Here is an 11664-nt window from a genome sequence, read left to right as displayed (position 1 = left end):
ATCATGCAGTAGGTAAGAGCCAGCACTGAAGTCAGATGGCCTGGACTAAAATTCCTAGCTGTGTGACTTTGGGCAAATTTAGAAGCTCTCTAGCTAATACTACTGACCTCGTGGGGCTGTTTTGGCACTTATATGAGTTAGTACACATAAAGTGCTGGAAACACACTGGGCATGTGGAGAGTGCTCTACAGTTAACTATCGCCAGGTAACTTACCCTGGGCTAGATCCACAGCCTCAGGTGTCCTCAGACTGATGGGGGAGATGGACAGGTACAGAGACATTTACACTTCAGATTGATGAGTGCATTAACGAGGGTGCTAAAAAATTCTCATGGGAGGGATGCCAAACCTGGAATGCTTCCTGGAAGAAGTGACATAATGGCAGGAACAAAATCTCTTGTAGACTAAAGGAGAGGCAAAGTGGCTTTGAGAGATGAGAGACCAGCCATTAACTCCCTTTACTGGAAATACCAAGATGGGATTCAGAGAAGATTTTCAGTCTTGGATTTCAATGCATCGATTTCTCAGCACCTGCCTAGGTCCACGGTACTGTGCTCCATGCTAGGGGTCAGAGTGTGGGCTGGAATTAATAAGGCAGAGGCCCTCAGTGACCCTAAAATCAAACTGAAGAGATGGACATGAAATGCCTAAGAACCAGACTCTGATGAGATTTACTAAAGGAAGGAAAAAAATGTTAAGGGAACAACTAATTCTGACATTTCCAGGATGGTGGAAGGCTTTGCAGAGGAAATGCTTATAAGAATTGATCAGATTAGAGGAGATGGGGTGAGAAGGAAAGGCACCCTGGGTAGGGGGAACAGCACAAGCAGAGGTGAGGCAGCAGGAAAGCCCATATTCCAGGAAGGGGGGTTGTCTGGTATGGCTTGTGGGGTTTGTACCTGGGAAGAGGTGAAGGGTGGGCAGGAGTCAAGGATGTAAGGTCGACTGAGGCCAGGGCTTGGAGGGTTCACGTGACACGTTACATGGACTTCATCTAGTAGGTCATGGGAACGGAACAGAAGTGTTTTAAGCAAAGAAGGGACATGATGAGATCTGTGTTCTGGAAAGATCACTCTGGCACAGATGGGGGAGGACGCCTGGAGGCAACACAGCTCGAAGGCCACTGTAATTGTCTAAACAAGAATCTGGTGGGCATGGAGAGGACGGGTGGAGTACTGGAAACATCTGAAATTGAAATCAAAACCCTGAAGTTATTCACTGGTGGCTCATGAGCTGAGTTGTCTAATATCCCTGGAAAAATAAACCTGCTCCTGACCCCACCCAGCAGGAGTAAGAGCAACTTGATATGCTTGTTGATTAGGATGAGGGAAACTTTTTCCTCTTTATTAAGGGTCAAGTGAATTATTAAGGGAAATAAATAAGAGTGTGACATATAAAAGTGAACTGACTTGATTTTATTGTTTTTTCCTTAACAGAACTAATACATGAGATCAACATTTAAAATATTTCTCATGAGTCCTAAGTAAAGTGTACTCCACCAAAAACAATGTTGACTTCATTTCCATAGAGACATAGAGAGGGAGGGCGAGGAGAGACAGAAGGGTGCGGAGATCTCAGGAGGAGGAGGAAACGGGAAGACTGGCCAAGGGGTATGGAGGGGCCAGCAGCAGTGGGAGGAGGAAGATGGCATGGAAGGGAGGTTGATGCGCTGGGCCTACAAGTGGACTGTGTAAGAGTCTTGGAATTGGAAGGTCCTGAGTTCAAATCTCAGCCACGTTTCCCGTTTCTTAGCCCTGATTTCCTTACCCGCAAACGGGGATAATATCCTTGTTATATGGCACAGAGAATGTTATTGGATCTGTATCTTAGAAAGAGTAGATTGCTCTGGTCACCTGACTAGAGGGTAAAACAAAGTGCTCCGCAGACTACCTGGCATTTAGAAAGCTCTTAAGACAAGGGCATCATCATCATCATCATCACTTTACTTACAATTTCCTTTTGAAGTTGTGATTGGCCGCTTGTTATTCACAGCTCTTCAGCTGCTCTTGTTGAAACCTTTCTAGACTCATTGATTCATGGGGTTATTTATTCAGGATGGGGGTAGTTTCTTAGATCTTCAGTACTGGGGTTGGTCCAATGATATCCTGCTTTCTCCATCCCCAAGCTTTCTCACTGCTGGGCCTACCAGGAAGCAGCAAGGGGCTACATGGGGTAACTTGTTCCTCTTACCCTCGACCCCTCTACTGCCTGGCAGCTCATGAGATGACACAAGCAGAATGCCTGCAGCTCTCTCCCTCGTGCCCTATACTCAGGCCTCGTCCCTCAGCTTTTACTTGTCTCCCCTGGAAATCACCTCAGAGTGGAGATGGGGAATATGAAATAAGGGACATGAGTATGCTTTGTGATATGCGTCCTACCACTTCTCCTTCCCTCTTCTTCTTCCTTCCTCTCTAGCTGGTCACAACTTCCCTCTTCCATCTCTAGTGGGAAGTAAAACGGGCTGTGGGAAGCTGGCACCAATGCCCCTCCCTTCCAGAGTCCCCTAGCGTGTGTATAGTCCAGATCTCTCTCCAGAACCCCACACCCATATAACTCAACTGCACCTGAACACCTGAACTTCCATGGCCCCTAGACACCTCAAAATGTTACAAACACAGGCATGTTGAGAGCCAAACTCATCATTGCCCTTCTCCAACCTGCTCCTCTTCCTGTCCTCTACATTTCAGAAAATGGCACCATTGTCAGTCCAGCTGCCCCAGGCCAGAAACTCAAACATCTTCTTAACTCATTCCTCTCACTTACTTCCCACATCTGATCAACCATCAAATCCTCTTAAATATTCCTGATTCCACCCACTTCTGTCCACTGGCCACCATCGCCTTTATCCCAGCCACCATCACCCCTACTTGGATGACGACAATGTCTTCTGTGCTGGTTAATTCCCCTTTGCCCACCAGATCCACTCCAGTCCCTTCCCCCCACCGTTGCTCTGTGTCCCAGGAGACTGACTCTATGAGCAGCACTGTCCCAGGGCCTGGCAATGGCTGCATTCTGCAACCTATGACCATAGCTCCTGTCATGTGGACCCTCCTCCATGGCTCCTGAGGTCTCAAAGGCCACTTCCTCCCCTTGCCCTAAGGCCTAAGGGTGATAATGACTTCCCATTTGCTAGTCCCAGGATGGCTTCACTATCTCTCAATGGTTACTGTGGTCCAATGATTCTCAACCAGGGATGTTTCTGCCTCCCTGGGGAAATTTGGCAATGTTTGTAGACATTTTTGGTTGTCACAACTGGGTAGAGCTGCTACTGGTATCTAGCAGGTAGAGGTCAGGGCTGCTGCTAAACATCCTACAATGCACGGGACAGCCCCCACCACAAAGCATTATCCCTCACTAATGCTAACGGTGCGTTTAGAAATCCTGCTCTGCCCAGCACACTTGTAAACAGTACTCCCATTACTCTACTCGGCCAATTTTTTTGAGTTTGTCTCTGTGCCCTCCCGCTGCTTCCTTCCGACAGGGTTAGAAATAGAACATGGAAGCTTTCAATGCTGCTCTGTGAACAGGGATGGGGCTAGACTGATTGAAAATATTGAGAGGAAACTGGCTGGATCGGGTGTAGATCACCAGAACTGTGACTGCCTGGAGGGGTGAGAGGGGGCCTGAGGATCAGCAGGAAAGAGAAATCAAGATGGAGAGACAAAAACCATCAACAAAACGAAAACACATCCTACTGAATGGGAGAAGATATTTGCCAATGATACGTCTGAAAAGGGGTTAATATCCAAAATTTATTTATTTGTTTGTTTGTTTGTTTATTTATTTATTTTATTTTTTAAGGAGGGCACAGCCCATGCGGGGATTGAACCGGCAACCTTGGTGTTATTAGCACCACGCTCTGAACAACTGAGCTAACTGGCCACCCCTCCAAAATTTATTAAAAAACTCATACAGGGACTGGCCCAGTGGCTCAGGCGGTTGAAGCTCCATGCTCCTAACTCCGAAGGCTGCCGGTTCGATTCCCACATGGGCCAGTAGGCTCTCAGCCACAAGGTTGCCAGTTTGATTCCTCGAGTCCCGCAAGGGATGGTGGGCAGCGCCCCTGCAACTAAGATTGAACACAGCACCTTGAACTGAGCTGCCTCCCAGATGGCAGAGTTGGTTGGAGCGTGTCCTCTCAACCACAAGGTTGCCGGTTTGACTCCCACAAGGGATGGTGGGCTGCGCCCCCTGCAACTAGCAACGGCAACTAGACCTGGAGCTGAGCTGCGCCCTCCACCCTCCACAACTAAGACTGAAAGGACAACAACTTGAAGCTGAATGTCACCCTCCACAACTAAGATTGAAAGGACAACAACTTGACTTGGAAAAAAGTCCTGGAAGTACATACTGTTCCCCAATAAAGTCCTGTTCCCCTTCCCCAATAAAATCTTAAAAAAAACACAACAACTTATACAACTCAACACCAAAAAACAAACAACCCAATTAAAAAATGGGCAGAGGACATGAAGGGACATTTCTCTGAAGAGGACATACAAATGGCTAATAGACATATGAAAAGATGCTCAATGTCACTAATCATCAGAGAAATGCAAATAAAAACCATAATGAGATACCACCTCCCTCCTGCCAGAGTGGTTATCATCAATAAATCAACAAACAACAAGTGTTGGCGAGGATGTGGAGAAAAGGGAACCCTGGTGCACTATTGGTGGGATTGCAAATTGGTGCAGCCATTATGGAAAACAGTATGGAGTTTCCTCAAAAAAATTAAAAATAGAACTACCTTATGACCTAGCATTTCCATTTCCACTCCTGGGTATTTATCCAAAGAAATCCAAAACACTAATTCAAAAAATATATATATGCACCCTTATGTTTATTGCAGTGCTATTCACAATAGCCAAGATATGAAAACAACCAAAATGCCCATCAACAGACAATTAGATAAAGAAATTGTGGTACATATATACAATGGAGTATTACTCTCCCATAAAAAATAAAAGCTTACCATTTGCAACAACATGGATGGACCTGGAGAATGTTATGCTAAGTGAAATAAGTCAGATTGAGAAAGACAAATACCATGTGATCTCACTTATATGTGGAATCTAAAGAACAGAATAAATGAGTAAACAGAACAGAAATAGACTCAGAGACACAGAAAACAAACTGATGGTGGCTAGATGGGAGCGGGGTTAGGGGTGGGAGAGAAAGTGAAGGGATCAGAAAGTACAAATTGGTAGTTACAGAATAGTCATGGGGATGTGAAATATAATATAGGGAACATAATTAGTAATGTTGTAAAGATTATGTAGGGTGTCAGAAGGGTACTGGATTTATCAGGGGGATCAATTCATAGACTGTGTAGATGCCTGAGCACTGTGCTGTATACCTGAAGCTGAAATACAATAATATTGAGTGTCAATTATAATTGAAAAAATATATACATATGCATATATATAGTCACGGGATGTAAAGTACAGTATAGGGAAGTCACTGGTATTGTGACAGCTTTATATAATATGAAAGGGGGCAGTAGACTGGGGGGTTATCACTTTGTGAGGGGTGTAAATGTCTAATCGTTATGTTGTTTTGTACACCTGAAACTAATATAAAATATAATAAAAAAATGATGGAGAGAGAAAGGAACACGTGATTGTCATGGCAATGAGATTTTTGGCTCTTACATGTTGGAGCAGTGGTCAGATTAAGGAACTTTGTGGTATTCATAAAAAAAGAGGTTATTTAACACGGAGAAGATGTAGAACTGAGGGCTCAGTATTTTGAGTTTGGAAATTTGTTTTTGGTTCCATTGACCCCGTCTGGTAGTAAAGGCTGTCTCTAGCATTGAATTGATAAAAGAAATAAAACTTCCCTATGCTTTACATCATTACAACCTGAAAACATTTCCAAAGTACAGGGACAGGCTGGCTCCACACTAGCACAGAAAGCTTTTACCAAAGTGGCCATGGCCCTTAATACTTGCTAAGGTCGCTCCTGTGGACCTGTGTCCTTGTACAGGAGCTTGGGTCCTCAACTAAGAATTGACAGCAGTGCACTCTGCAGACCATCAGGCTAGCTCTGGGAGCGCCGAGGCGCCCTGAGTATGTACTGCTGGGGGGCAGGCTCCCCGGTGCTGGAACAGGCCAGTGGCTGACTGACTGGGATGTAATCTGCTCTCTCAAAATTGAACGAGTGAGAAGGAAGCTATTGCCAAGCCCCACAGATACTGCTCCTGTTAGAGAAAAGAAAACACCCTCCTGAACCACAAATCCTTCCATTTCTTACAGGATATCCAGCTCCATTGTAATCTTATGGGACCACCAGCAAATTCGTGGTCCATCGAAACATCTTCGTTTGGTGCCTGACTGTAGTAACTACGAGGATTAGTATTTCCTGAGTACTTGCTCTGTGTTAAGCACTGCTCTGAGTGTGTGACACGCATTCACTTGATTGTTGCAGCAACTCGGTGAACCCCCTCTTAAGTACTCGTTACCCCCATCTTACGGGTGTAGAAACACATACTACAGAGATCGTAACTTGTCACAAATGGCAGAGAATGACTCGAGCCCAGGCACTGGGGCTTCAGAGCCCACACTTCTAAATATTCTGCTGTGCTGTCTACTGCTCTTGAGGGCTTCTCCCCTTTTCCAAAGTCCACTGTGGCTCCTTACTGCCTCTAGCCCAAAGCCTCTTCCCTTGCCGTCCCTCCTCACTCTGCCACCCTGGTGCTTCTCATCGCTTCTCACCCAGCCACCCTGGTCCTGTCCCTTCAGACTTGGGTTGGTTTTTTCCTACTTCTTTGGTTCCCCTGGAACAACATGTGAAGACCTAAACCAGACTGGGCTCTCCTATGCACTTGCTATAGCCACCTTCAGGGCCTCAGTTTTCTCACTGGTACAAGAGGTGGATGGCAAGAGAAAGCATGGGACTCTTCAAGTCCTTTCTTTTCATTCTAAAATTTTAATAAACCATTGTCTTCCTGCCTCTCTCTTCCTTTCTTCTAGCCCCTTACCCAATTCCCACTCATCCTTCAAGGTCAACTCAAAGGGCTTCCTCCTTCAGGAAGCCTGCCTAGATTTTTCTAGCCCCAAAAGTTCCCTCTCACTCTTCCCTGAACTGTAGGTAACTTTTAATACTCAGATTAGCACTTAACTCTTCTTTCACTTTCTGGATGTAAACTGGCCCTCCTCAAAGCAAGTGAACACTCTTTGAAAAAACCTGTAAGATAAAATGCAGAGTGTGGATCTCAATTTTCCAGCTTCATTCTTTGAAGTACCACCTTCACTGTTTATGGCACCCCTGAGTTCTTACTTAGATTACCCTCGCTAATCTTTACTTAACATTGTTCCTTTAAATAGACTCACAATTTAAAACAAAGAAATGTATTTTGAATGAAAAACATTAACAATATTGTAAATGGAAAGCCAGCATCATTTGTCATACTAGAAATTAAGTATAAAAACATGACAACAGAACAATGTCATTAAATTCTTGGTCTTCTTTCTCTGGTTGAGGTCATCAAAGACTTGCTAAGAACAAAAAAGATGGGGGGCGGGGAGAACCCTCCCTGATACAAGCAAAAGGACTGAAAGAAAACTGAAAACAGAGCAACTTTCTCTCTGTGTGATTCAGGGTCATTCAATACTTTAATACCTGCTCATGCATCACCGGAAATCATCTCACAACCCACCGCAGGCATGAAGCCCACATTCTAGGAAACAATGGCTTGGTCCGAACAGGCAGAACCAGCATCATCTCCCACAACTACCACGTTCTAGTCTGTTTGCTCCTCTGTGAAATGAATTGATTACGACCACTCCTGGGTCTGCTGTCAGGGTTAAACGAGACGTCACACGTGGTGTCCCTGGCTTCTCTTGGTTCTGCTGCTTAGCATCTGGGCATGACCATGGGTGATTTACCCTGCCTCCCTGGGCCGCAGTTTCTGCATTTCCTTGGAGGTTAAAAAGTACCTTTATTCAACAAATATTTACAGAGTACCTACTATATGCCAGGCACTATTCTATGGTTTGGGGTTGCAGCAGTGATGAAGAAACAAAAATCCCTACCTTCATGGAACGTATATGCAAAGTGGATGGGGACAGGGAAGAGAAAGGCACTGAACAGGACAAACATATAAAATATATAGTATAGTATAGGGAGAATGTACGCTGTAGAAAAATAAGGCATGGTAGGTGGAAGGAGGATTGCAGTTCTAAAGAGGGTAATTCAGGGATAGAATCTCTGACAAGCTGACCTTTGGGTGATGCCTGAAGGAGTAAGGGAGCCATGACATATCTGGGGGAACAGCAGGGCAGGCAGAGGGCACAGCAAGTGTCAAAGGCCCTGAGGTGGGAGGCAGCCTGGACTATTCCGAGAAGAGCAGGAGGCTGATATATCAGAACAAAAGTGTGAGTGAGGAAACACAATAGTAGGAGAAGGGATCTCAGGGCAACAGGGTCAGATCCTGTAGAGCCTTACGGGACATTTTAAAACTGATTTTGATTTGGAGTGAAACTTTAGCAAATTGTCTGGCACATGGTAAGTACATAATTCATAGAGGCTCTAAGGATAATGACTGCTATAATTACTTAGCATCATCTCCCCAGAATGCATAGGTTCCAGGTTCCAGGGTGACACACAGAGGCCTGTCCTGCCTTGCCCCATCAGCTGGCCCTGGTTTACTGGAAGGCAGTGGGGACAGGAATGAATGGAACCCAACTTGAGCATTCTTGACCCACCCATCCCCTCTCGGATTCCTCCCCAGGCCAGCCACACCTTTGCAGCTTGCTGGGCAGTGGGCACAAGAATGCTGAGGCAGCTGAGGGGATGGGCAGCTCCTGGCCGGCCAGTAACAAGAAACAGCAACAATAGCAGTTACCACTTATTGAACCCTAAGCCCACATCAGACACAGCTCCGAGTGCTTTTCAAACATTATCTCACAGCGGTCTCCTTTGAGCACTTTGAGAGAGGTGCTGTTTTGAAGAAACTGAGGCTTAGGGATCAGGCTGGTGAATCACCCACATCTGCGATCTCTAGGGTCTGCACTCTAGGGCTCAGCAGCACCAGACCTGGGTTCCTTTCTGACAGGCTCCCCCTTTAGCCAGGGGCCCCTTAGAGAGAAGAATCTTGCAGCTCCAGCTTGCCTGCTCTGCAGCTGCCTGCAGGCCCAGGCAGGTCCCAGCGGCCTCCTCAGTGGCTGATGGAGTAGAGAAGAGTCAGGTTTCTCCAGCTCTGGGATGGAGCCGAGGTTGCTGAGTCAGGCCTTTTCCCAGGGCTTCTGGGACCAGGCCTTGCCCTGAACTCAGCCCAAGCGTGGAGGCCAGGATTGGGCACCCTGAGCCCCACTGCTCTCTCTCTCTCTCTCTCCAGTCACTCTGGCGTCCTTGCTATAAACCCTGCTGAGCCCCACTAAGCACACTCCTGCCTCAGGGCCTTTGCACTTGTTCCTTTACCTAGACAAACCTGCATACTTGCTCCCCAGTATCTTGCAATTTTTGCTTAAATACCACCTTCTCAGTAAGGCCTTCCCTAACTACTAGAACTCAGTCCCCACCCCAGCCCCTTAATTCCTATGCCCCTTCCTAGCTTTATCTTCTCCTTTAGCCTTGCCTTTCAGTGCACCATGTATTTTACTGATCTGTCTTGTTTATGGTTTGTCTCCCACTGAACAAAGACACTCATGGTGCAGCATGGAGCCAGGGGTGAGTAGAGCAGCAGACTGAATCCTGCTCCTAGGCTAGGGGCTAACTGTCCGTATAGACACACTCTGGCCCAGCATTCTAGGTATACAAGAATCCAGGTTAAAACTGGCCTTCCAGATTGCTGTGAAGACACGCCTATCCATGTATTAAAATAGAGTATCTTTAATTTAACAGTTTACCTCAGCTCACGTGGTATCTTCCAGTTGGCCCAACACACATTTTTGCCCAGAGACCCCATGTTAGGGCTGGGATTTTTAAATCTTCTGCATTTCTGTGTACCTAGCACCTGCAACAGTACCTGACACTGTTAAACAAATAAATAAAAAGGCCCTGGGGTGATACCTCACATACGCAAGGGGACCTCAGAAATGGTTGGAAATGCTGGCTTTTATGTGTCCAAGCCTTGGAGTTTTAGGGTCAGGTGGGGCCAACTCTGCCTTGGGTTGGGGGTGGCTATGCCATATCTGAAGAGCCTCTTCCAACTGCTGGCCTACCTTCCCCATCTTCCCTCATCATTATCGGGGAGTTTCTTATTCATTATAGTAGAAAGAACCCATATTTGGGAATCAAGGAGACTTGTCTCTGTCACTTCCCAAAACTGTCACTTCCTGGCTATATATGGTCACTATTTTCTCTCTCTCCCAATTTCTGTTTAAAAAGGGAACCATAAAACCTGTCTCCATGGTTGTGAGTGGGAGAATGTATGTAACTGATCCACGCACGTGAAGGACAAGGCCAGTCATTGACCCATAATTGTCTGCTATTGCCGCCGCCACCACCACCACCATCATCATCATCAAAGTGTCCAAGGCGGTTCCTGGCACACAGCAGACAGCCATACTTGGAACATGGCGGCCTTTGTGACCATTTTGCCCTGGGGCTCCTTCTCTTCCTGCAAATCTCACCCTAGGTTGCCAGGCCGGGAGGCGCACCAGCCATGCTGTGGTTTGGGCGAATGGTGCCCTCTGCTGGGCGTGAGGGTAAGGCCATCAGGGAATCCACAGCCAACCTGACCACTGAAGTCACTTCCTACAGCCTAGAATGTCTGGCTTCCGCCCAAGGTGTGAGTGTGAAGATAAAGGAGCAGTAACTGGCCCTCTCAGTCCCTCAACAGTCACAGCAGCAGTGATGACTCACTGATGCAGCCCTCACACGCCAGGAAGCCTTCCAAGCACTTTGGAGGTATGAACTCCTTTACTCCTCCATTTTCCAGATCAGAAAAGTGAGGCACAGAAAAGTAACGTGATTTGTCTAAGGAGTCATGCTTGGAAGTGCTGGGAGTTGAATCTGTGCCGAGCCATGCCTCCTTGGTGGATTTAGTGGGAGGTAGGCTCTGCCTTTAGCCAAAAGGGAGTTGGCCTCATGGAGTTCCCTAGTGAGTCTAGAAGTGGACATACAGGGTGAGGGTAGCCAAAAGGGCTTCCCAGAGTAACTACCCCCACCCTTTCAATGGCAGGCCCATTGTCTGGCTGACCTTGAGGCCCCTTCCTGACTGGCCATCCCTCAGCATTTCCCTGCCTGTGTCTCCTTGCTGTGTCCCTGTGCGGGCCCATGGTTAACTAAGGTCCGTGCCTAGCATAGGAAGTCAGAAATGTTGAGTATCAGCTACTTGCCCACCTTCCATTCATGAGAGGCAGCCTCTTCAGGCCTCTCAAGAGCCTGGCCATAGCCCATCTGGGGAGATGGGTCCTACCTGCAGCCTTTTGGGGAGGAAAAGAGACGGTCAGGACAGCCACAAGGGAAAAGGGGTGGTGTGAAGTGAGGCCTGGGCTCTGCTCACCTCTGCCTGCTAATGGGATGGTGGGGAGTGCCTGCTCTGGGAACTTCTATCTTCTTCCATCCGAAAAATGACAGGGGTGGATTGGGGGCACTTTTCAAAATGCTCTGTATTTGGGGGGTTAAAGAGAAACATTGGGAGGATGAGGCCAAGAGGAGGGTCTCTGGGCACCCCAACCTCTTCTTCCAACAGAGTTTCACTGACCAGAGATGAGATTAA

This window comes from Rhinolophus hipposideros (assembly GCF_964194185.1).
Source record: "Rhinolophus hipposideros genome assembly, chromosome: 21".
NCBI classification, from domain to species: domain Eukaryota; kingdom Metazoa; phylum Chordata; class Mammalia; order Chiroptera; family Rhinolophidae; genus Rhinolophus; species Rhinolophus hipposideros.
Note: the sequence above shows the minus strand (reverse complement) of the source record.